This window comes from Ursus americanus, chromosome 22 (genome assembly GCF_024610735.1).
Source record: "Ursus americanus isolate L20-20 chromosome 22, mUrsAme1.1.p, whole genome shotgun sequence".
Classification (NCBI taxonomy): Eukaryota; Metazoa; Chordata; class Mammalia; order Carnivora; family Ursidae; genus Ursus; species Ursus americanus.
In genome coordinates, this window is record NC_142148.1 from 19,867,138 (window position 1) to 19,894,336 (window position 27,199).

Here is a 27,199-nt window from a genome sequence, read left to right on the forward strand (position 1 = left end):
CAGCCCAGTCCAGATCCAAGAGAAGGGCATGAACACTGGGAGGGATGGTTCACTGAGTGCAATCAGCATCCTAGACCACCGGAGTTCTCAAACAAGCTGCACACTGTGTTGACCTAGAGAGATTTAGACAGTGCTGATACCTAGGCTTCCTCCCCAGAGACTCGGATTTAACTGGCATGGGATGTGGCATGTTTTTAAGTTCCCTGGAAAGTTCGAACATTCAGCAAAGTGTGATAACCACCAATCTATAGTGCTTGCTAAAAAGTGCAAATTCCTGGGTCTCACCGAGGAGTCCAAGACTTTACAAGCAGGCCAATGGAGGGTCACCTTCTAAAAGGGCTCCCAAGGACACCTGCCTCCTGGAACTCACACACTTCTGTATCTCCCTCTGTCCAGTAGTCCACAAGTCACTGAGTCCTGCCATCAACCACATGAATAAGTTTGGGAGTAGATTATTCCCCGGTCAAGTCTTCAGAAGAGTCCTCTGTCCTGGAAAGCACCTCGGCTACAGTCTCGTGAGAGATCCTAACACGGGATCCAGCTGAGCCCTGTCTGGCTCCCTGGCCCACAGAAGCTCTGAGATTATAAATGTGCCTTGCTTGAAGCTACTAAATATTGGTTAATTTGTTAAGCAGCAATAGATGACTAACACAGGGTCTGAGTACATTTTTAACCATCTCTCCCGACAGTTTGTATATTAAAATTTCAGAATTGCTCCAATGTCTGGTGGAAATAAAGACTAAATGGGGCATCCAAGGAAGCCTTTAGAGAACAGATAATGTTGGGCTCTGTTGGTTGAATAAGAGACGGCCAGGTGCAGAAGAGACAAAGACTCCGGGAGCTGGAAGAGCATTCACCCTCAGGCTAGGATACTCTCCCCTCCGCCTCCACCACCCTTTGCACCCAACTCACCCTCCAGTTCTCCGATTAGATATTATTTCAGTTAGGAGGCTTTTCTATCTACCCCAGGCCGTGTAAGTGACATGTTTGGTGCCCCAAGAGCCCCTGCCCTATGCCCCTGAAAGCAATGCCTGACACAAAGGCTTGCAAGCAGGTAGTTTATTTTGGGGAGTGATCCCAAGGAGCAAGAGCAGAATACTGGGAAGAATGAAACAAGAGGGCAGTAAAGCCAATCCAAAAATGTTATGGAGCTGTGGGTAACTGGGACTCGTCCCGCAGGGGATCCTCTATGAGCCATGGGAATGCTTTTCAGAATTTCTACCCGAAGTGCAAAAAGTGGGGGCTCCTGCCCTCCATTGGCCAAAAGTGCTTCATGGGTTGTTAGCTCCTTTGTTCTTCCAGAAATCCCTGTGCTTCCAAATTGAGTGGGTTCACACAGGCCTCCCACGCCTCAGTGGCAGGACAGAGCCATGGTGGAGGGCAAGGGGCTCAGCTGAGACAAGAAGCTGCCGTGTGAACCTGAGCGCGGCAGGTTAATGGAGCGGTGAGTGAGGTCCAGGGTGCGAGGGGTGCGGAGGGACAAGAAGATACGATATTAGGCACCAGCAGATCTGACGTATTCCTACTGACAATTTTATAACGGACTCTTCAGTGATTTTCCTTCTTACTAGACTGTACACTCTGGAAAGGAAGAGTCTTGTTTCTTAACACACCCTCATTCCCCTGGCCCCATGCCTAGCACATAACAGGGTGCAGCAAATGTTTCATTAATCAATTAATCTTAGCAGCACAGTTCTTAGGGCCACGAGTCTGGGGCACTGGGACAGTGGGGGTGGTTTGGGCAAAAAGTCAAGGCCGAGCTGGGTCAACTTTTGAGAATGGCAGAGATGGGGGGATCGTGGAGACTTTTGGAAGACCCCAAACATCACAGAAAACTTCTACGAGTTGTTTCAAGTCTTCAAGACTGAAGGGGAAGAAAAGGCCCAGAACAGAACCTGAGAAACAGACCCACCAGCCAAAACAAAAGAGAAACATAGTAAGGACAGTTGGTGTCCTTCTCTGTGGGGCTGCTTTGTGGACAGTAGCCGTCTCGCCTGCAAATGACTGCGCATTTGCTCCCCTCTTCTCCCACCGGGGGGGGTCCCCACCCATAAGTGACCAATCCTGGGACACAAAAGCCCACCCCTTGTGCCCCAGGGTAGACAAACCCTGCAGTGTCACTATGCTGCAGGGCCCCCCACGGATTCACGCTGAGGCTGGTCCAGCCGCGCGCACGGCTCGTCCTAGCGTCCTCCTCTGACCGTCTGATATCCCCTTGCTTCTTCATGAGTTTCTCCTACAGAACATTCCCTCAACGATGCCAGGCTCTGCTTCTAGGGAACCTGACCCAAGAGAGCAAGATTTGTGAGTTGCCATCAACCTAAGCACAGCCAAGCAAGAACATTCCTTAGGGAGGGCAGGTCAAATCTCTGGGCACCTTAAATCTCTGGCAAATTCGATTCAGTTCAGCAGGACTTAACGATGCCCACAATGTGCCAAGCCCTGTATCAGGAGATGCAGCACGTGTTCTCCTATTCCCCACAGCAGCCCTCCAAGGTGGGATATGCGTATGGCTTTTCTACTGCTACATAATCATACCACAAACTCGGCAGCTGAAAACTAGGCAAATGGATTTTCTCACAGTATCTGTGGGTCAGGGGTCCAGGCACAGGTAAGCTGGGCAGTGGTCTCCCATGGAATTCTGGGTCCTCTTCCAGGCGCATTCAGGTTGTTGGTAGACACCAGTCTCTTACTGCTGTCTGATCGAGGTCATGTCTTCTGTCTGTCTGTCAGCTACAGGTCACTTTCAGTTCTTGGAGGCCACCCTCAGGTCCTAGTCATGTGCTTGGCTCCATAGGCAGTTTTTGCTTTCTTCCAGGCTAGCAGAAGAGTATGCGCCATGGCTTGTCTTTTCAAGGCCTCACCTGATTAGTTCAGGCCCACCCAGGATAATCTCCCTTCTCATTAACTCAAAATCAACTGACTAGGAACCATAATTTCATCTGAAAAATCTCTTTTGGCATATAGTGTATCACGATCATGGAAACGACATCCCACAATATCTTGGGGCCCTGCCCATACTCACAGGAAGGGGATGGTACAGAGCATAGACACCAGGAAGCAGGAGCTCCAGATGCCATCTTAGGGTTCTGCTATTGCAGTATGATTATTGCCTCTTTGCTGATAAGGAACTTCAGCCTCAGAGCAGTTAAATTAGTTCCATGCCTTGGATCACACAGCATTTAAGTAGGGAACCAACCCGATTCCCCTCTCTCAGCTGCCCTGAGCTGCAAATAGATGGAGTCTGACCTTTCTAGCTTCCAAAGATACACAACTTTTCCCTCTAAAGAGGCAGGGCTCACAGCAGAAGGAGTAAATAAAAGTCTGGGTCAAGGGCCCACCAACTCAAATGCACGTAGGGACAAGCCAGGAAGTGTAAATGAATGAAGCGTGCATGGGTGAGGCACCAGGAAAAGGTGGTTACCACAGCAGGCCCAGCCTAAAAGCCCTTCAAGTCAATTAAAACATGCACACGTACACACTCTGTCCTTCAGGCAAAGCCGACATGCCCGCCGTAGTAGCCCACCTAGGCAATAACTCGAAAACCCGGGTCTAGACTAGTTCTCCCATGATGACTTTGCTGAAAGGACTCAAGGTAGAGAAAGGGCAGAAATAAGATTCTCGTCCATTCGGGGCAACCTCAGATGAAGCCTAAAGAATCAGAGCCTCCAACTTCTCAGTTTCCTACCAATTGGGTTAGAGAAAGCAAAATGAGCCTGTGTGTGTGTGTGTGTGTGTGTGTGTGTGTGGGTGGGTGTGTGGAGAGCAGTGAGCTCCATGCCATGAGTGAGGGGACACAGGCTGCTCCTTGAACCCAGAGACCCCCTCACCACATGTCCCAGAAATGGAGGAGGTCAAAGCATATATACATATATGAGAGACTGGCAAACATTTCTGCAAAGGTCCAAACAGCAAATATTTTAGACCCTGTGGGCCATATAGTCTCAGTCTCAATGGTTCAACTCTGTTGATGTAACACAAAATCAGCCATAGACATCACACAAATGCATGTAAATGGTTGTGTTCCAATAAAACTTTACTTACAAAAACAGGCAGTGGGCCAAATTTGGCCCACAAACCCTAGTTCCTTGACCCCGGATATAGCGAGTAGGCTTTTGGGTCAGGAGAACTGACTTTAGTTGCCAGCTTTTCCTCTTACCCTCTGTGTGACTCAGAGCAATTTACTTAAATTCTGAACTTCCATTTCCTTGCTCATAAAACAAGAACATCGTTGGCAGCTAGAGAGCGCTAGGGACCAAACATCCGCATGGTCCTCCACATTGCCTAGCCTCCGTTGCGGTTCGGTTGGGCCATGTACCTGCGTTTTGGTCAATGGGATGTGGGTGGAAGTGATGGCAACCACTTCCAAGCTTAACTCTTCAGCACATTCTATGGAAGTGTCTAGTCCTCCCTTCCTCCACTGTGGGGACTCTGGGGCCATGTGTTCCGGAGGGTGGAATGCAACACAGAGGGCCGCCCAACCCCCGGGGTACTGCACAAGAGTGAGAAAGAAAACGTTAGGGGCTTTCTGCATTAAACCACTGAGATGTGGGAGTTTGTACGCTGGGACAGCCAGAGCAATGACCTTAATAGGAACACCTGCTTCCTGGGGTCTTTGTAAGGATGAAAGGGCCCTGGGATGCCAAACACCAAGCCCAGGGCCTGACACATAGGAGGCACTCAATATATATTAGCTGTTATGACTAATTGATTATAAAATGCATTACGAGTGCTTTATGAGGTTTTTTTTTTTTAAGGAAAATTGGGAGACTTCGCTGGAAATAAGTCAAATCACCTAACTTTTCCAAAAGATATCAAACCCACTGAGGTTTTTTTAATGTTGAAAATAACACTTTGATAAGGAAAATGCTGATTCTATGTGTAATACCGCAAAAAAAGGCATCACTTATTAACTCTCTTTAAGAGAAGGAAGGAAGGAGGAAAAATACCCTCTAATTTTTGCATCCCCATTCATGATTTTCTCCGCTCAGCACGAGTTTCCTGAGCAGGTCTGCTCTGTGCTCGCCTTGAGCTGGCTGCTGGCTCAGCCACAGTCCTGCTGCCCAGGGGTCACAGCAGGGGGGCCACGGGGCTCGGCTGAGGATCGCTCAACAGAGCAGGGCGCTCCGTGCCATGAGCAGGGGCCACAGGCTGCTCCTTGAACCCACAGACCACCCCCCACCACATGTCCCAGAAACGGGGGAGGTCAAAGCCCAACTGGGTGTCAACGCAGCTCCCCCCCTTGGATGTGCCAAGCTCCAACAGCAGAGGGAAGAGAAAGCCCAATTAATTCCTAAGTCAAGGGAGAAGTGATATGTTTCTGAGCTGAAGGTAGATTCTGAGAAGGGAATTTTGAAGGTGGAAAAAATGGGGAAGAAGACGCAATGAGGCGAACAGCACTACAGATGTTTCCGAAAGAAATCAAGAGAGAAGTGGGAATCTTTGATCCCGTAGATGAGAAACGTGTTGTCCAAAAGGCACACGGAGAGAACCCATAGGCCAGCTCACGGCTCGTGCACAACAAGCTGCAGAATGAGGTCTGCTCAGACCGGGGCCAAGCCCAAACCCAGGCTCGGCACACCTTCTCCACGTGGCCAGTGTTTAATGAGCACTTAGCGCGCCACACACCATGCCGAGCGCTCTGCTTTAATTACCTCTTTAAACTCAAACTCACCGCAGCCCTGAGAATTCGAAGCATTATTATCAAGCGTCATCTGTGGATTACTGATGAGAACATGAGTCTCGGAGACTATATTCTTCTGGGTCTTGTAGGATTTGAACACCAGCGTCCTCGTCAATTCGAGGTGCCATAACAAGATGGCGTAGACCGGCTGGCAGAACCGAACAGCAATGTGTTTCTCACGGTTCTGGAGAAGGGGGAGTCCGACGTGAGGGTCGGGCTCTGAGGAGGACCTGCTTCCTGGCTTGTAGACGCTGCCTTCTCCAAGTGGCCTTACATGGCAGACAACAGAGAGGGAGGAAGCAAGCTGTCTCATGTCTCCTTCATAAGGGCAACATCCCATCACCAGGGTTCCTCCCTCGTGACCTAATCATGGCCCAACACCCCACTTCCTAATACCATCCCATTGGGAGTTAGGGTTTTCACATATGAATCCGGGGGTCTAAACGTGCATTCCGCAACAAGCGGACTGCTTAACTTCCAGGCTCTAGAGTCTCACGAGCAAACACTCCATACACCAGGCCCTGTTCCAAATCTTTAATGTCTCTCATTTAATTTCCACAGCCCTATGAGGTTGCTACTCTTATCATTCCCATTTTATAGATGAAGAAACCAAAATTAGGAAAGGTTAAATGACTTCCTTCAAGGTCACAGGGCTGACAAGGGGATGTTCTCACTCCAGATCTCACACTTAGAGATGGCCCAGGGTTTCTCAGTCTCCCAAGAATGTAGTCAGTTGGAAGCCCAGAGCTCCCTGGGGTTGGCCACTGTGTATGGACCGACTCTTTGACCCACATGTCTGCCATTTCCTCTGATCCCAGGAGTCTGGACCTGGGGTCGGGCATGACTTGCCTAGAAGACAGGGCACCCAGAGATTTAGTGAGTACAATTCTAGTTGAGTATGACCTTCCACACGTGCTAATTGACTTTAGCGACATGTAAATGATGGGTTGTAAATCACGAGGCAGCAGTCCCATCGTGAATCATCCCATTCCCTCCAAGCTCATCAAGACAGACGTACATAAATTCCGGGTAGGCTATGGCAGGTGCTGTCCTTTAGATCTCCAATTAAATAAGCCCTAACTTTGCTAGCTTCTCAGTGGGGAGGCTGAGCATTAATATGGCAATATGCAGTCCAGAGATGTTTACTGAGACCTCCTTGTGCTGGTGTGACCCATGACTCCCTGCTCTTCTGTCCCATGTAGAATAGAGCAGACCAGGCAGAAAATTCAGGCAGGGCAATGCTTCAGTGGAGGGGCCACAGACTCAGGGTGCCCATGAATCAGCATTCACAGGGATGGGGACATGAGGATGCTGGGAGCACCCATCACCCTACTGTATAGACCAACATGGCTTGAGCAGCCCTGGTCACCACTGAACCGCTGACGGGTAACTCTGCCACAGTCTGCAAAGCATTTTTGGACCCTATGTCTCCAGTGGCCCTGGTTGGTGGGCGGGGCACGTTCCTATGGAGTATGGGGCGCCTGGGTGGCTCAGTCGGTTAAGCGTCTGCCTTCAGCTCAGGTCATGATCCCAGGGTCCTTGGGATCGAGCCCCACATCTAGCTCCCTGCTTAGTGGGGAGTCTGCTTCTCCCTCTCACTCCTCCTCTGTGCTTTCTCTCTTTCTCTCTCTCTCAAATAAATAAGTAAAATCTTAAAAATAAAGAAATAAAAATTTCTATGGAGGAGTGACAGATTTTCTTGGACTAAGCATGGTCCTTGAGTAGCAAGCCTTCAGCACAGTCCTCGGTGTCTTGAGACAATTTACCCCATGCATCTCAGCCTCGTTTGATCATGGGAAAGTAGAGATGTGGGAATGTCTATGACAAGGCTTTATATGCAATATGTATATACTAACGGCAAATGTTTTGGCTTTATTATAGTTATTGTCACTGTCCTCTTTTCTTCTTAGCAAGACAGAATAAGGTTTCTGAAGCCCCTTGATCACCTTCCTGTCTATGGAGTTTACTTATTCCCATGGAGTCTCTGACCCTTTCCAAGGTAAGAAAATATAAAAGGTCATTGGTAAGAAGAAGGAAAAAGAATCAGCCAGCATAACTACCAGAGTCAATGTAAGAAAAAAAAAATTTTTTATGTGTCTTGTAAGAGTCTCATTCTAAAGCTGGACCTGATGGGGTCATTTCCTTCATCCCACTAGAACCTAAAGACCCCAAATCCACATCCCAACCCTTCTCCAAGCTCCTTCTCATTGAAATAAAATGAATGGAACTTAGTGTCTGGAAGTGAGTGGAAATGGGACAAGAGATGAGGAGATGATAGAAAAGACAAAAGGAGGAAAAGCAAAAAAAAAAGAACTCTCTCATTCCCATCCGGGGCAATGTCAGGCACATGCAGCACAGGCTCAGCTGAAAAAGCAAAAGTTTGCTTTGCACCATTCTCTGGCCTCCATGTGATGTCACTGGTTGAACAATAGGAATTTCTTTCTGCTATACACAATACCTTCCTAACACCCCAGCCAACATTAATGTAGTCATTAAAGACTATATTAATAATGGAGCCACTTCCATTAGAGAAACCAAAAAATTCCCCAAAGCATCCCAAAACCCTCTTGGGCTTTAAAATACTATTCTAATCTGATTGTTTGGTCCAAAGGGCAGCAAGGTCTTTCTGATATCATTTCTATCCTCACTGAGCATAAGAGGCCTGGGGAGTACAAAAGAGGGACCTCTAACCCAGGCTTGGAAGGAAATCTCCTGGAGAGGATGAAACCTGAGCAGAATCCTAAAGGACTAACAGGCGTTGATAAAATAAAATCCGGTAACAGCATGTGCAAAGTCCCAGTGGCAAGAACCTCCCAGCATGTTCAGGAGCTCCAATAATTCAGTTTGGATGGAGAATAAAAAACAAGAGGTATAATGGATAAATATGAGGCTGGAGGTACATGCAGGAACCAAGTCCTAAAAGATTTCTATAACCCCTTAGCTAAGAGGTAGATACACTACCCAGATGCACTAGGGAGCCATTGCAGAGTCTTAAGCAAGAGAGTAATCAGAGATTAAGTATGTACTTTAGAAAGATGTATCTGCCTGTTCTGTGTGAATGGCTTGTAGGGGAGCAAAAATCAGAACGGGGTTAGAGGTGGCTGCTGACACCAGTTCAGCAAAGAAGGATGGCAGCCAAGCCCTCGGTAACAGTCCTGGAAAAGGGAGAAGGCAGGAGCTTTAAGAAAGAATCTGCAAATCGAGCCACTGGTTGGATGCCTTCCAATATCCAGATATGACTTTGGCACTGGGTGGAAAGTTTGCCTTCTTTCCCTAGTGAGCTAGGGAATGTGGGAGGAGGGGTGGGTCTGGAGAGGAAGGACTGTGAGTCCCGTTTAGGGCATGCAACATTGGAAATGACTGAGGGGCATCCGATTTTACATATGAGGAAGTAATTTGGAGATTTTCTCCGGCAGATGTGGAAGATTTGGGCACCATATGGAAATTGAAGCCATGGACACGGTTAAAATAAGCTAAAGAAACCCCCACTCTCTGGGTTCAGCTCTGCGCACCAATCTCCAAAAAGGAGGGTGCTCTGGGTGGCACCGGACTCGCCACCAACGAACTGAAACAATTTAAGTTGGAAAATGCAAGACAGAAGGTGTATATGATGGACACATTCTAAAAGCAAAAGAACTGCCTCGTGGGAATCTGAACAGGGTTCATGGAAGGGAGTTACAGAAAGATGAAGGTCTTCCACCTCTAAGACTTCCCACAATAGCCCGCATGGCTTGGGAGGGAGGGAGGGTGCTCAGTCCCTGGAGAGACCAGGTAAGGGCCAGGGCCATCTGGAGGGGATAGGAGATAATAACCCAAGAACTGAGCAAGGCATCAAAATGATCATCTCTAAGTCACTTCTCAAGCTGCAATTTTAAGACCTTCTGCTCTCCAAATAGATTTTTCAGCTATTTATCTTAAAATACAAAAAGATATATTGGATATACTCAGGATGAATCCCCTCTCTAGTTTTCCAAAAACCGTGTTCCCTGGACTACCCACCCACCCCCTACAAGGGGCTGTAAAGGAAGCCCACAAGAATTCCACAGTGGGACACTTTGGGTTTATTGAGATAAATCTGCTTCTGTGGTGCAGGACTTGTCAGAGCCTTTAATATGGCAATATAAACTACAAATCTCCAATAAGGTAGGGATAGAACCTATCATTTTCCCTAAGCTCATTTCACCATGGAATCTTTTGTACCACCTCCGCCTCCCTCCCCTGCTGTGTAGCATTGAGTAGAGCTACAGTGCCTCCAACTATAATTTGGAAGGTGCTACTAGAAAAGGGAGAGAAGCATCATGATCTGAGCCTTGGCTCCTGGAATAAAACTTCTGGTTCCAATCTGACCACACATGCACACTACTAGGTATATCAGCCTTACTTCTGGGCCTCAGTGTTCTTCTATAGAAGGGAATAACAGTAATACCCTGCCTCAAAGGGTCATTGTATTAAATAAGATAATGAGGTGCTGGGCACATTGACCCACATGTGGGACTCAGTAAATGTCCGATACTCTCATCATTATTATTAATTCCCCCTGAGTTCCAGAAAATGGTCTCTTTCCCTTTTGCCTCCTTGCCCTTTTATCTATTCCCTCAACAGGCAATGGAAGAAGATCTGGTGGTCCAAGGTGTCTTGGACAAGTATCTCGGTCAGAATCTAAACAAGAAACAGAAACCACTGAGCATTTCAGAGGCACTTTACTGCCAGCAAATTTGTCAGATAATGGAGGGGCTGAGAAGCCAAACAGAGGCTAGTGAGTCAACCCAGAGACAAGGAAGAGGCAAGCAGGAGGCCACCCCCATGCCTAGGCCTGGGGTCCAAGGGAGGCCTAGGTTTGAGGGAGGGCTGAGATGACGGGAGGCAAGGGTCATCCGTGGAAGCCAGGACCATGGGGGTCTGGATCCACAGAGGCAAGGGTCATCTGTGGAAGCCAGGACCACAGGGCTCTGGATCCAGAGCGGAGCCCATCTGCTCCTGGAGACACCATCTGAGTCAGAGAGCCATCTCCCCCTTCTCCTCCCTTCTCTTGCCCTCCAGTCCCCACAGTGTTTCGCACTGGCCAAACCCAACCAAAGCCAGCCAACCTGAGATCCTGCGGGGCCAGCCCCCTGCCAACAGCCCAGGTTGGCGAAGGGGCAGAAGGAAATGATGGTCAACAGGTCATGGGCCAACAAGGACACACATTTGCCCCCTGAGGGTGGGCAGCAGATTCCCCCAGCGAGAGCAGAGCCCCCGGTTCAGTCGGCCAAGCTGATAGGTGACATGAAAGGAGCCAGTCGACATCCAGCTCCTCGCTCCCTTCCGGAGGACGGGGGTCACCCCGGCCTTGTCGCGCCTTCCAGCCAGGCAGCGGCAGGAGCCTAGGCAGTAGTGGGCCCGCTGCACAGAGCCGCGTGTGCCGGGCATCTCAGGTCTCCTGCCCCAGCCCTGCTGCCAAGAGCTGCTCCTCGGCCCCAGGGCAGAGCGAGGAAAGGCTCTGCCCATCTCAGAGCTCCTCCGGCGTTTGCTGCCCTGGAGTTATTTTTATACCTCATTTCCTCGCATTATGGCCAACTTACCTACTTCAGCAGAGCGCATGAGTGTCCAAAACACAAGCCAGGAGCAATAACACATCACTGCGAGCTTCGCAGAAACCCCAGCCGAGAGGTGGTTTCGGAAAGCAGTTGCTAAAACGAGTGGTTCCCTCATCCCGAGTGGGAGAACTCTCAGCGACACTTGACAACAAGCGGACGTGATGAGGGCCACACGGCACGGTAATCCCTGCCGGATTGCACATTGAAAGCTGCATTCAGCGCTCGGAGCCCATCAGAGCGGGCATTGTTGCGATGAATACCGGAGGGATTGCAGAGTGAATTGCTACTTCATTGCCAAGTGCTTCCGATTCTCTGCTCCTGCCATCTGTGTCCTCCGGAAGATACACAGAAGCAAAGGTCCGAATGGGGGCTGGGGAGAAGGAGGGCCCTGCAGGCAGGGGGAGCCCCAAGGAAGGGGATGGGAGCGTCCCTTGGGTCAGGGACTGCAAGAAAATCCCGTTATCCCCGCATAGCCAAGTTCTAGACTTACAAAAACCGAAACACACAATCAGATGGAGGACCCCCACCCCGGCAGGAACATCCCTACCCTCACTCTCAGGAAGAAACAGCCCAAATCTGCACTCACACATGGACACAAACACACCTGTACTTATTCATACAGTCATTCAACACACGGTGAGTGCCTGCCCCATACCAGCGACTACGCTAGGCCCGGGGCCCCCACCTTCTTGGGGCTCACCTTCACACACTCATATACATGTTCACAGACACACGCAGACACACACTCACACACACTCAAGCACTCAGACAAGTCACGCATAAACGTGCCTGACAAACCCAGAAACCCACGGTTCCGCTCAGTTCCACTCACTCACACGCACACACTTTATCAGTTTCACAACTAAAAGGCGACACCAGCCAGAAGGAAGAGGACGAAAAAATCAGCTGTCTAGTTCTGCTTTAATTCTGAAAACATGCTCTGTTTTAGCTCAGCTTGGGTTCTCGGCCCAAGACTGTTGTTCTTACCAAGAGCTTGGTTCGTCTTGGGTTCGTCTATTCGATAATTCTATAGTTAACACTTTGGATTGCTAATATCCTCGATCTGGGCTTAAAATAGAGCAGTGATATGCCACCTTGGGATGGTGATTAGCAAGAAGGCAGATTTCTTCCGTGTCATAGAGGTATCCAAGCCCATCCGTGGGAGTGTGCCACACGTGTGAATATCTGGCCTGCAGACTGACAACCAAATTTCAGAGTGTGGCCTGAAAGAACTTTCAGGGATGTCTACACTGCCAGCAGGGGCCCTTCCCCCTTCTTCACCACAAGGTCACTTTGGGAGGTGCCGACATGTTTTTTTCAGCCAAACTCATTAGTCATCAGCTATGCCCTTGCACTAACAAGAGACTCGGGAGTTAAACATTTGTGAATGACAGTGAAAAGGAAGGTCTTCCCCCGACTTGGGGGGCATTGGCGTGGCCTTAATGTGGACAGGTCTCATTGGCATCTCCTCCATGCCACTTCTAGCAAGAACCTGGAGCAGACACAGCTCTGTAACCATCCTTGAGCATTTTATTGTTTCATCTGTAAAATGGGCACAGCAATGCCCATGTTGTTATTTTATATTTTAAAGAGGAAATGAGCAAGGTTGAAAAGAGGTGTAGAGAGGAGAGAGGATACGTGCTTCATAATTGTTCGAAGCTTTTTTTCCTCAGTCACCTTGATCCCATTTACCCATCCACCCCCCCGTCCCGGCCAGTTTGTGGGTCTAGCACAAAGCCCTCAGCCACGGAACCAAAAGGTCATGTCAGAGCTGGGAATGACACCATTGCATTGAAAGATAACTAGCCATGGGACAGAAGAGATCTGGAGTTCTACTGTGTCATTTAAGCTTTACATTTTCCCCTGGGGCAGAGGCTGTTGTTACGCCACATAAGACAAGGTCACTAAGGAGCAGAGAGGTTGAGTGCCTCGTTCGAGGTCCCAGAACTAATAGAAATGAAGTCAAGATCCCACACCTGGCGATCCGGCTTCAGAGCGCATGCTTGCGGCCGTCCTACTCAGAACCAGATGATGTGTTTGGAGTCAGGCAAACTGACCTGAATTCCAGACGTCTCCCTTCACTCTGTGTGCTTACATTCTGTCTCCTTACCTATAGGATAGGGACAATAATTGCTGCACATACAGGGCTCTCGTGAGGATGAAGGGGACCAGCCCCTCGCAGTGTGTTCTTAACTTCATTCCTGCTCCTCCTGGGTTCGTCTGTGAAAACTCCAGTCCCTGTCTGAGAGAGACAGGATTCAGGTTGTGGAAATCCTATGAGCTGAGCATTCAAAGTCCAAGGCAGCTCTGGAGAGAATCTGCCCTGCATCGACCCTCATCCCTCAGTGCGTCCGCAGCGGACATTGTCGGGGCACCTTCCACATCCCCTTGGCACCCCTACTCCAGGTCCTACCACTGCGCTAGACAGTTCCCATCCACTAGGAAGGCTCCTGCCTCAAGCACCTGTATCTTTCTGCCTGAGGCTACACACTGCCTGGAAAACACGTTCCTTCAGCGGGTGGGACAGTCCAGTAATGCCAGAGATGGTGAAGAATTAAGACAACCAGGAGTAGCCCTCAACCAAGAAAGGGCAGGAACTAGTGGTAAACGTCCCAGCTTCTTTGCCTCCTGGTGTCACACACACCTCTTGGAGCGTCCCCAGCAGGGCTGAGTCCTGGTTGCCCACGGCGACACCCATCAATTACCCATCACTGATGACTCATGCTCCCTTCCCCGTCTCCCATTCCTCCTCTCTCGCTCACTGTGCTTTCTGGAGTCACTACCTAGTATCTTACTTGCACCCAAACCCTTGCCTCAAGGATTTCTCAGAAACAAACAAAATGCTGTTCCCTACCCTGCAGGTGCCCCTCAGCCCCCACCCCACCCCTCTGTCTCTGAGATAAGCAGGAGTGAGAAGACACACTACCCAATCATCAGTTTATCCAGCCTTGCAGTGGAAAAGCACTGGCAGCTCGTCCTAGGCTCCCCCGGGAGCTGGCCGTACGGGCTGCATGTCTGCCCACCCGCAGGAAATGCTCTCGAAGACTCTCCATCTTGGGGCTAGTTCTCTGTTAGGTCAGCTATACACTATGGCTCCTCCGCCCACAACAAAAGGGGAAGATTGGACGTACACACAGAGCTTGGTGGGAGCCCCTGCAGAGTCAGGCTTCCGTCCCTGCAAATTATTTTTTGCTAATCAATATGTTTAATAAATAATATTCCAGTTGATTTCATTACTGGCAATACACAAATCAATAGAAGGTTATTGCATGATAACTTCCCATTGATATTGTAATCCTCCTGATTTAATAAATGTTGCTTTTCTGAGCATTGCTGTTTGCATTAGGAATTGAAGGAAGGAGGACAGAAAAAATACTAACTCCATTACAAAACTGGGGCTGGAGCTTAATAAAAAAAGGGCTAGGAGAGCGAGTGGGGCTTCTTCAGCTCCGTCTACAGTAGCCTGTGTGGCGTCCTGGCACTGCCCGACTCCGGGTTAGCCTCCTTTGTTGGATTCCAGAGCGGAATGTAGGAAAAGTCTTGGCTGGAAGGTTTTCCAAACATGCCTGAGCCGGGGCTTGACCTTTTGTTTCCTTTGCAAATCCTGGCCAGAAACTCCTCCATGAACGAAAACCCTGAACAGGAAGGAGACGGATGGTGTAAAATCGTAAGCCTGGGGTTTACAACCTGTTCTCAAATCCCAGAGGTTTAAAGCCACAAGGAGCCTTGGCAGTTGTCTCGTGCAGAGTCCCAGTGACCTGGCCACGAGCAAGGGCATCAGAGTCATCAGGGCAGCCGGTGCAAATGCAGGCTCCGGGAGGCGATGACCCAGGAGGGCTGCCGTGGGGCCTGGCAAAATGCATTTTGCATTTTTTTGTTATTGAAGGAGAACATATTATTAAAGAGTAAACTTTAAAAGACAATCTAATCACAGCTCTCATACAAAGTGAAGATACGTGGAAGATTTGATTTCCCTCATTCCTGAATTAGGGAACCAGTAAGATGTCACGATGGATTCAAAGGACAACACAGAATACCACACTCTCCTAGCTGATCCCGATCCGGCTACAGTGAATTCACGAATCTGGTGGGAGGAGGATCCGTTGTCTCTCCGGCACCAGACAGAACTTTCCTGTCCGCAGACAAGCACCATATGCACTGCAATCAGTTAACTAGGACTGAAGACTAACGGAGGCGTGAAAGAGCTCAAAGACAAGGAGAGTCCCTAAGAATCACAAAATCAGATAACCCAGAAGGGTGTCCCAGTGCAATTCTGGCCCTATGTGGAGTTGGGTCAGATTTCATGTGGGAAGTAAGGACACAGTGCCCTACAGGCGACCCTCACTTCAGACACCAGCCACCAGCTCGGATGACAGATTACGGGTGCCTTGGTGTCTCAGCCTCCTATCACAAGGGGTTAAAGATTAGTGGCTCAGACAACAAATGTTCATTTCTCACAGCTATCTTGGTGTGTAGGCTGGGAAGTCCAAGATCAGCGTGCTGCGGGAGTCGGTGTCTGGTGGGAGCCCTTTTCCTGGCTTAGCTGGCCAAATTCTCCCTGTGTCTTCACATGGTAGAGGGAGGGGAAGTAAGCTCTCTCACCTCTCTTCTCATAGAGGGCACTAATCTGATCATGAGGGCTCCACCTTCATGACCTAATCACCTCGCAAAGCCCCACCTCCAAATACCATCACATCGGGAATTACGGTTTTGATGTAGGAATTTTAGGGGGCATAGACATTTAGTCCATAACAACAGCTTTATTATACAAGAAACACATCAAAACCAGCCAAAAGAAGAAAACCATAGGATGATTTCAGGGAGGGATCCAAACATTTGTGTCCTCAGGTCGCATCACCTTCCTGGCACAATGACGTCCATCATTAACCAGGTAAGCACACCAGAGCTTGGTGTCCAGAGTTTTATTGGGTTTCATTAGGTAAGCATGACTAAATGAATCATTGGCCATGGGATTAAATTCAGTCTTCATCCCCCTCCCACTCTCTGGAGGTCAGGCTGGTATCACGTGGCTCCAAGCCCCAACCTTTTAATCGCATGGTTGGTCTTTCTGGCATGGCTAGATCCCATTCTGCAATCATCCCGGCCCACCTTGAGCGGCCTCCTTAACATAAACTCAGTTGTGGTCCAGGAGGCCAAGCATGAAGAGCAAAGACCCTCCTATCACTTGGAGTATTCCAAGGGCTTAGAGACTCCCTTTCAGCAACTAGGGGCAAACACCAGCCAAATTCTTTATTACACAATGGGTGCGTTAAAGACCTCAATTTCCATTCAAGGCATCCACTAATCTTTTGGTTCATTTCAAAGTATTTCATAAGTTCTCCTTACAATACACTAAAAATACTACGCAAACATGAGAGAATACTAACATAAGACAAAGAGCGAAAGAGCACGTGTGCACGAGCGGTGGTTAAGGCGCAGAGGAAGAGGGACAAGCAGACTCCCTGCTGAGCAGGGAGCCTGACGCAGGGCTCGATCCCAGGACCCTGGGATCATGACCCAAGTCGAAGGCGGACGCTTAGTCAACGGAGCCACCCAGGCGTCCCCACCTGATTTCCAACACCATAGATTCATCATGCTTATTTCTAACCTCCATGTAAATGTAATCACTCAGGATGGATTCTTGTGTCTAAGCATCTTTTGCTCGGTGTCATGTTTGCAGGTATGGTCATAAACAGTTTGCAACATTGCTGTGTAGTATTCTGCAGTGTGGAAGATGCACACTCTCTCGGAAAAAAGCCAGGTTGGGTCATCTGACTTGGTTCAGTGGCATACCTCGCCCCAATTTACAGAGGATGAAACCAGCGTCCCAAAGAGGCAAAGTGATTATCCAGGAGAGAAGCCTTGTTCCAAGGACCATCAAAGCCCTCATGGGCAGGTGCCAACCAGAGACACCTTGGGATGGAAGCAAGGGGCAGAAGGAAGACCTGCAAGATGAAAGAAAGGGGGAAAAAAGAACAAAGGATGGAAGACAGGAGGGAGAAAGGGAGCCCTGGAAAGAAGCAAGAGGAAGACAAGAGTGAGGGGGAGGCATGGACAGACAGAGCGACAAGGAGGGGCTGGAGGAAAGGGAGTGGAAGCGGGAGGGAGGCACTTGCTCACCCCAAGGAGGGTGTCTTTACCACTCAGTCCTGTAAGAGTTGGAGCTATTGGCCCTCTGGGGCTTTCTTCCTCTCCCTGTCTCGCCCGGACTCCCTGCATCTAGCCAGTGGAACCTGAGGGCTGTGTCTCCTGCCGCAGTCCCCTGGAGAGCCAGGATTGTGCAGACTTTCACTACTGCCATTCAGCGTTCAAATTGCCTTCCAGAAGCCCCCATTGAAATATGCTGCCTGTACCTGGGTAGAAAGCCCAGGACTACGCTCCAATGCTTATCTTCCTCCTCCTCCAGGAAGGGAGGGGCCTGAGCTTCGAGCAGACCTGAAAACCAGAGGCGGGGGAAGCAAGACATCTACTCAGCAGCTACTATAGGTCGTCTTGCCTAATCTTCCCCCCCAACCAGGTGAGCTGGAATTACCGAGCCCACTTTTCAGATAAGGAGATGGTATCTAAGACAGTTTGAGATACTTGTTCAAGTAGAAAAAGAATAAAAGGGATTTGACTCAAGAGTTGTATGGCTCCAGGAAGCCTTTGTACCCGTGTGTGTGAGCAATGTGTGTTTTTCGCATAGCATGGCATGCTTGGGGCTGACTGGCTCAGCTGGAATTCTGACTTCAATACTTACTCACCAAATGAACTTGGAAGAATCTATTGATCTCTCTGGATCTCAGATTCTTCATCTGTAATAGGAGGATAATAATAGTACTTGGGCCACCTGGGTGGCTCAGTCAGCTATGCATCCAACTCTTGGTTTGTGCTCAGGTCATGAGCTCAGGATCATGGGATCAAGCCCCTCTTTGGGCTCTGCACCCAGCAAGGAATCTGCTTGAGATTCTCTCTCCCTCTCCCTCTGTCCCTGTCCCTGCTCACACTCTAAATAAATAAATAAATAAATAAATAAATAAATAAATAAAATCTTAAAAAAAATAATAGTACTCACTTCGTGGGCTATTGCAAGAATTATCTAATAATATACGGGAAATGTGCTTCAGGCTGTTCTTGGCACATGACAAGTCCTCACTGTGAACGGCCATCCCTGTGTCTCTCTTTGTATCGTCAGCAGCAGCAGCAGCAACGACATCTCCGCCATCATCATCTTCATGACCACCAATACCTTTGACATTCTTATGCTATAATGGTCCAAATAATTCTGGGCAGGCTCTCAGCACCTGTCGGTCAGTGTGCAAGGACATCCCTTGGGGCTCCCCAAAGCCCACGTCAATGGTAGCAAAACCCAAAGTGAAGCTGGGGTGCTGGGTAGAGGTGGTGCTTTATGCAGGCCCCAAGGCCAACCGTGCTCGCCTCCCCTCCTCTCTCATCTCGCTACGTGAACTGACCAGGGCAGCCACCCCAGCTTGCTTCTTGACCCTTTAGCCCAGCTCCCACAGCTAACCAGTTCCGGAACTCAGTTTTGCAAGTCTTAGCTGTGAAGAAAGGGATCCGGGGGGTCCAACTCATCCTTTCCAGTTAGCCTGGACTAGTCACGGATAGCTAGCTGACCAAGTTGTATGTGAACTGCCTCAAGTTCACGAGCCTAGTTTGGCTCCAACTGAATCATGACTAGCATCTGAGGGGATAGAGAAGATACGCAGAGAAGAGAAGTCAAGAGCGACTGTGAACCTCAGTACGAGCTACTTCTCAGGTCCTCCGACTCCTGTGGAGCCCACGTGCGCTTTGGGTTGTCCTCTCAGTTGTGTGCGTGCTCCCTGTCACCTTACATAGTTGATGCTATTGGTACCACACCCAGCTCCCCTGGACCAGGCTGGTGCATCCATCCTCCAGCCGCTCTGCATAAGGCCTGCCTCCCTGCCTCACGGTGAGATCAGCTCCATGGTGAAGTTTACACACCAGGGCTCCCCCATGGGATCAGGCTGGAGCTAGTCTCCACCTGGAAATCTCACCCTTGTTTTATTCCTTCCCCTGCCCTGTCCTGCTTTCCTTTTGCTTTCTCCCTTTTTTTTCCTGAGAGTACTCCTTCATGACATTATTTCCTCGAGAATCCCTGTCTCAGGCTCTGCTTCCAGGAACCTGAACTTAGACACTTTATCATGGCTGTTCCTCCTTCAGCTGCTCTGAGGAGATTCCTATCCCTGGCAGCTCAGAGCTCTGGGGCACTTCTTTAACTAGTTAACATTATGTAAGCTTTCCTTCCAAGTCATTATTATATAATAACGTCGCCTATATCCATTATATGGTTAGACTGCCATTTACTTAACTAGTTGCCTGTCATTGAATGTAGGGTGTTTATAATATTCTGTTATATCCAGTACTGTGATAAAGACCTTCAAAGTTCAAAAAATAAAACACATATTAAATAAAATCTCTTTCATTTAGCATATTTGGTCAAGGTAAAATTCAAATCCCTTCTTGGGGCTCTTTGCCACCTTCTGTATTCCCGTTTTAAAGTAACAGTGTATTAATAGAAAAGTGGAGGCACAGGAAAGCCAACAGGTCAGGAGACAATTGACAGTAAAGAGAGTGTGTTACTCAGTTTCCAAGAGGAGGAGGCATGCCACACCATAGGGGGTGGGGGACACACACACAGAAGCCCAGGGCTGGTCTGGAGGCAGGGGAACCATGAGCAGGAGCCTTTATTGTGGTTTCTGTAGGAAGATGTGTGGGTGAGGCAGGGCAAGCAGCTTTAGAATTGGCTAGTTTGAATCATTTCACTGGTCTCTGGGGCCTAGGGGCTGCCCCTCATTGTCTGGAACCCACCCCTGGGGCCATTAAGGCAGGTGGATAGCAGCCTGAAGTATGAAAGTCCAATAAAGAAGAAAGAAGGGTATGGGCTCTGGATTGATTGGTTTGTATTTAAAAAGTGCATCCCCGGGATGCCTGGGTGGCTCAGTGGGTTAAGCATCTGCTTTTGGCTCGGGTCATGATCCCAGGGTTCTGGGATGGAGCCCCACATTGGGCTCCCTGCTCTGAGAGGAGCCTGCTTCTCCCTCTGCCCCTCCCCCCACCGCTTGTGCACTCTCTCTCTGTCTGAAATAAATAAATAAAATCTTTAAAATAAATAAATAAATAAATAAATAAATAAATAAATAAATAAATAAAGTGCATCCCCGAGAGAAAGACTGTCTGAAAGAGCAGGTGGGTGGGTGACAAGGGAGGCAGGAGGCACAGACAAGGTGACTCAGACGTGTGATTAGGTTGTGGCAGAACAGAGCATATCAGGACTATGCATTCAGTGCAAACATGGAAGGGCCAAGTTTACAGGGACTGGGAACCCAGTGGCCCCTGCTCCTTCCCAAAGGACAGATGGAGACTCACATCATTGCAATGGGACATGGGTCTCAGTCTCAACCCCAGGCATTAGGCTGGAGTCCACCAGGGTGTGGCCAGTCCCACCTCGTTCTCTGGGGGCTTCCCATTGGTACCCACTGCTGAGGTCTGCAGCCACAGCATCTGGTCCTGAGGTCTTGCACGCTGCGGGTTCTTTGTCCTGATTCAGAACTTCATATCCTGATGTACCCTAGACACATGAGGGTCCCCCCCTGGGGCACACAGACTCAATAGTCACAGAGCTGGAGGAGGCTATCCTGGATATATCCCCCTGAATTCTTCCCTCTCTGGTTTCTGATCTACTCACTCTGTAGTGCCTCCAATAACTTGCCGAACTGGAGACTTCTCTAAGGGCTTTGGACAGTCTCCCCATAATGCTAAAATCCATAAAAAAACAAACAAATCCTGGAGTTCCCCTAGAAATTTCTAGTTGTTTCTAACACATCCTCAGTTTTTATGCCCACTCTTTGGACATCTTTATTCTTAACTGAATCTTTTTTATTTTCTTTGGAAGCTTCATAGCTTAGCCTTCATGGCAGAAGTTCCAAAGGAAGAAACTGATAAAGAAATAAGATAAAAATATCACTTCCCAAAAATATGTTGGAAAACATTTTTAGGAATTCTAAACCTCATTTTGATATTGGCATCATCGGGATGATTCTATTAACTGTCACCATGTATTGATTACCCATGAAATGTTCACTGTTGACATACATTATCTCAAGTCCTCTGCCAGATTGGAGATTATTATCCACATCTTGCAAATAAGGAAAATGAGGCTCCACATGGTTAACCTGCTTGAAGTCACGTATCCATTGGAAGGAAGGTTGTGCTGGAATCAAATCCAAGCCCTCACACTAGAACTCTCCAGCCCCTATTTCACTGTGCTTTGTAGGACGAGCAGCTTATTATTACTCGGGGTTTTGATGTTTGACAGGAAAATGCAGCCTTAGCTCGACACCCAACACGGGGAATTGACCCCCAAAGAAGGCTGACCCTGGTCCCCAAATTCACCATCTCTGCTACCCTGGCCACCAGATGAGAAGTCTCTCCTTTGCCCCAGTACGTGATCTCCCCAGCCAAAAGGGTCCTTTTGCCATTCATCCTGGCTCAGGGTCAGGGTGGCCTTTGGTGTGAAGTCCAGACCTGGGATCAATTTGACAAAACCCTTCAGAGACACCCACAAAGCAGACCCCTTTGGAAGAAAATGGGAGGTCTCCAGGGGAACATCCTCATGGCTTATCAATAGGGTAAGACTGGCCATCCAAGCTGGGACTTTTTTTGAGAGTCAAAAGGGGAAGTATTAAAATTTGCACTGAGACGACCTGTATAAACTGGGACTCAGCCAGCGCACGCAGAGCATGGGTCATCCCAGCCCCAGGTAGAGCCAGCGGGAAACAAGCAGTGAGATTCCCCTGCAGCACTTTAAATCCCAGCAGAACATCCTGCCGGGGGGCTTTCCCCCCAACTATTAGCATTATTAGTGCCCGTTAAATATGTCATAGTCAAAGATTTGCTTCATTTTTCAGTGTGATTGCCATTGATTTTTGAAACCCACATCTTCTTCCCCAGGGACACACATCTTCAGCGAAATGATAGAAGGAAATGGAAAAGAAGGATTAGATTTATAGGCATTCATTTTACAGGCATGGCTTTGGGGATAGAGTCAGTCTTAAAGCAGCGCTCCTCAGAGGACGGTCCAGGAACCCCCCGCAGCAAAATCACCGGGAAAATTGTAAACACGCTGATACCCGTGTCCTGTGGAGGACCTACCGCAAAACGGATCTCCGGGGCTGGGGCTGGGAAACGGGTGTGTGGGTTTTTTTAAAGATTTATCTTATTTATTATTTTAGAGAGAGAGAGCAGGGGGAGGGGCAGAGAGAGAGAATCTGAAGCAGACTCCGAGCTGAGCACAGAACCCGATGCGGGGCTCGAATTCATGACCCTGAGATCATGACCTGAGCCAAAATCAAGTCAGATGCTTAACCGACGGAGCCACCCAGGCACCCTGGGAAATGTGTGTCTTTAACAAGTCCCCTGGAGGTTCTTATGGGTACCGAAGCACACGGAAGGCTGCACCACACCAGGAAATCCAGGCAGCAGGTGAGCATGCTCTGATTTTGCTCCTTGAGCCTGAGGCTGCGGGACCTCGGGTCTGAGATGCGCCAGCAAGGACTATGAAACCTCCCATCCCTTCAGAAAAAGATTCAGGGCAACCCCCAGGCAGGATGTCAGACAGAGCCCTCAAATTCCGGGTGGATATGCCAGCCCTGGTTTACTGTGCGCAGAGGTGGCTGGGTCTCCAGAGCGGAGTGGGCAGGTTTTTGGCGGTGGCATCTGCCAGGAGGAGCGGGTAATAGGCCTGATTTATGACACTCAGCATGGGACCTGGCTGCTGAGCTCAATCACTGTGGCTCCCCATGGTGGGGTTCATGCGCTGTAACGGGCCTGGAAATTGGAGAGGAATTTACCTCCTGCTGCCGAACATTACATAACAATCAAGGGAAACAAGCAGAGGCGGGAGGGGGCCTCCTCCTCAGCTGGCACGGGCAGCCTGGCACAGCAAAGGGAGCAAGCCTGGGAGCTGTCTGCTGGGTTCCCGAGCCCTCAGCAGCACTCCTACAGAAGTGGGCTCCAGGGTGGCCCAGCCAGAGCTGGCATCAGAGCCGACCAAGGTACAAGCATCAGCCCGGCGACCTCTGAAGGAGATGGGTGAAAAGGTAGGCTCCAAGTGGGAGACGACTGCTATCTGAACCCACATCACAGACCCTCACAGCATTTATGAACTGCGCATCAGTCAATAACCTCCCTGATCTGCCATCGGGAACAGCTCAAATCGGACCTGAAATTGACATCTGCAACACGAGAGCGGGTGGAACAGAATGAAGATGGGCAGGGAGTCGGAACCAGATCAGCACAGGCCTCACCTCGTAGGTGCTAGTGAGGAGCTGGGATTTGCTCTCAAGTGCCCTGAAAAATCCCTAAAGGGCCTCTCTTTCCTCTAGCCCCGCTGCCCCCCTAGACGTCACCGTTCAGAGAGAGGGGCACGCGTCCAGTGTTCATCAGTGGGTAATTGTCCATCCTGACACTGTGTGAAGACACCCTCCCATCCTGAACGAACCACCGAGACAGGTCCCTGGGTTCCACTCTTCACCACTGCCTCCATCACCAACAAAATGTGCCGGCCTAGAAACTGGCCAGTTATTTTATTGAAAAATAAAAGAACTTTATGTTCCAGTGAAATCTTACATAGAGGCCCAGTGAAATCTTACATAGAGGCCCAGTGTATTTACCACCATTGAAATTAGCAAATCTTTCCTGGTTGCCTGTCATCCTGTGAGACGTGCACTGCTTGAGGGCAGGGAGCACGTCTGTCTCCCTCACTACGGCACCGCCAGGACCTAGAAGAGGATCTAGCACACGGGGGATGTTTGTCCCATCCAGAAAAGGAAGGGATGGGATCAGATGCAGTTTCAGTGAGGCATCAAATATTAACTGAAAACCACTGTGTGCCAAGCTTTGCAGTCAGCATTCAGGGTATAATGGTGAACAAACCCCTCATAACCTGGCCTCGGTTTCATTCAAAGTCTAGCAGGAGAAAATGAACATTAACAGATGTAAATTTACAAGTAGGTGTGTGCTAGCAAACAGAGGTACGTAGGGCTAGGGATCTATAGCAGGAGGGACTCATCTGGGCCTAGGAAGGTCAGGGGAGGCTTCCTGGAGGAGGTGTTATTTCAGCTAGGGCCCAAAGGAAAAATAATATTTAACTACGTAAGTGGGACAGTCAGAAGGAGCAGCAGGTGCAGAGCCCCCCAGCAGAAGGAGTATGCCCTCCTGACCCTATCTTTCAATCCTAGCATCTCCACGTTGGTCTGTTTTAAGTATTGAGCTTTCAAGATAACATTCTTTAGAAAAAGTGTTTAGCCGCTAAAACAAATGCTGGAAGTCCACATAACAAAATAACCTCAAAGGGCCCTACCAGCTCTTACAATTCTCTATGCACCAACTTGGAGTGAAGCATGGCTTGCATGCAGAGGTCAGGGCCATAAGTCAGAGGTCAGAGGTGACGGAACACACCCACAGCCCGGACTGGTGAGCTGTGGATAATGAAAACACAATGTTCATTTGTTTGGGTTTTTTTTTTCTCCTTCTTCTGCATTCTAGACACACATATCATGATTCTGGTCATTTCTAAATGGGTCCAAGATTTTAAAGTGGATTCGCAGAAGCAGGCATCTATTTGCCCTTACAACTTATAAAATGCCATCAGTTCATTTCATTTCATCCATTCATCAAATATTTGGTGATAATATGCTTTAAGACATGTCCTTGGTGAGACACGATATGGAGATAAACAGGACAAGGGCTCAACCCTGACGGAGATCAAAACTGTACACACTTAAAAGAGCTCCACCGGCATAATGTTTCCCTGGAATGTCTTCTGTCTGCCGGGCATTACACCAGACACTTCGCCTTCATCATCTCCTGCAATACTCCCAACAGATCAACGGGACAGACACCAGCCCTGTTTCAGATCTGAAAAATGAGTTCCAGAGACATTAAGTAACTTGTTCAAGATCACACAGCTACTAAGTAGGGGAATCGGGATCCAAATTCAAATCCATCTAACTCCAGTCTGAGGTCAACTAAAGAAATAAATTGAAGAAATAAAATCACAGATAATTAGAAGCTATAGGTAAATGTTTACCCAGTCTCGTTCTGAGGATTTGCAAAGTGTACCAGAAGGAAGAAAAACAAAAAGGAGAAGACTAATGGCAACGACCATATAAAACTTCAGAATTTCTACTTGTCAAAAACACCATAGAAACATTCGAAAGCTAAATGAGAAATGGAAAAAAAAAAAAAAAAAGAAAGAAAGAAAGAAATCTCCAACATGTATGACAAAGTTTTAATTGCCTCAATAAGAAAACTTGTCATAAATTGGTAAGTAGAAAAAGCAACTCTTCAATAGAAATATAGGCAAAAAAAACAAATCTCAAAAGGGAAGAAATAAAAAGTAACCAACGACCAACAGGCACACCCAAAATTATCATAAAAGTATTAGTAATCAAAAAAGTGAAAAATTCAAGAAACAAACAGTGATATATCCTTTTTTACTACAAAATTAGGCGAAGACTTAAAACAATCAAAATAATCTCAGTATTGATAAATGTGCTGTGAAATGAACACGTGCAGACACTATATCAGTGTCTAGTGAGCGTTTGACAATATGAATTAAGAGCCTTTAAAAAGATTATAACCTTTAGCTCAATAATTTTACTTCGGAAATTTATCAGAGATACAGACAAAGATGCATACAGCAAGATGTTCACCACAGCATTATTTATAGTACGGAGAAACTATAAATCAAGTCAGAGTCCAGCAATAGGTGGACGGCGAAATCAATTTTGGTGTATCCAGATGATAAGGGAATACGCAGCCATTAAGAATCATATTTTTGAAGAAACTTGGGTCGCGTGATCCATTTTACTTATCTGCCTAGAAGGATACACACCAAACCGTATGAACTATTGCAAAGGCAAATCACAGTGGAGGGATTGAAGACGGATTCTATTTTCTCTATGAGACCTGTGTCTAATGTTTCTGCAATTTGCTTGCCTTACTTTGCAATAACAAGTATTTCTTTTAACTTTTTAAATGAGCATGCACAAAACTCAGCTCCCCATTTGCTCTGCCCAAAGCTGCTTCTCTGCTTTAACTTCCTTCTGCAGGTGATAAAAAAAACCCGAGTCCTGTCTGACGGCTCCCTTCTTGTGTCATGCGTCTCCACTGGCCATTTCTACCATTCTGCCACTTCATTTCAGGTTCCCATTGGCTTGTGCCTACACTCAGCACTAGCCCCTTACCAGATGCTCTGGTTTCTAGCCTCTAACCCCAGCCCTGAACCCTTCTCAAATTCATTTTACATCCTGCTGCCAGTTTAAGCCTCCCAAAGCAAAGAGAATAAATGCCGTGTTATCGCCTTGCTCCAAGACCTTCTCCTAAACTCTCCAGCCCCTAAGAGTAAAATCCTAAAGTCCTTTACCTGGAATGCAAAAAACAGGACCTACCGAAGGAGAAGCTTTGATTTATAATTCTCATGGTTCTGATTTTATGTGCAAAGTTGTATGGCTGAACTAGAACCACCCTTAATTTTTTTTTTTTAATGATCTTAAATTGCTTTGTCCCCAGACTTAATCTTCCCTTCCACCCTTGGGTACCACCCCCTAATCCACCCACGCTCCTCCTTCTCCATGCTTCTCACACCCCCACACCCCGCACACAGTGGGTGCAGAGCTCAGGATAGTGGGGGTGCACGTGTTGTCAAACCTGGAGACAAGCCTCCACCCCATGACCCTGACCTCACAAAGTCTCTCTTCCACTATAACTTTGTGATACTCTCTTATTTAAAGGATGGTGAAGGGGCTGTGACCTGAAAAAAAAAAAAAAATCAATGACTCTCCGCTAATAAAGGTTCTTATGCGGTAAATGTGCTCTTGGGAAGCCAGATCCTGCCCTTCTCCACGGCGTTGGCCTG

General features: G+C 48.3%; 1 pseudogene; it reads left to right on the forward strand.

Moving 5' to 3' along the window:
- The window catches only part of LOC148108032 (ubiquitin-like-conjugating enzyme ATG3), a 91,313-nt pseudogene that overhangs the window by 21,929 nt on the left and 42,185 nt on the right, over positions 1-27,199 (forward strand).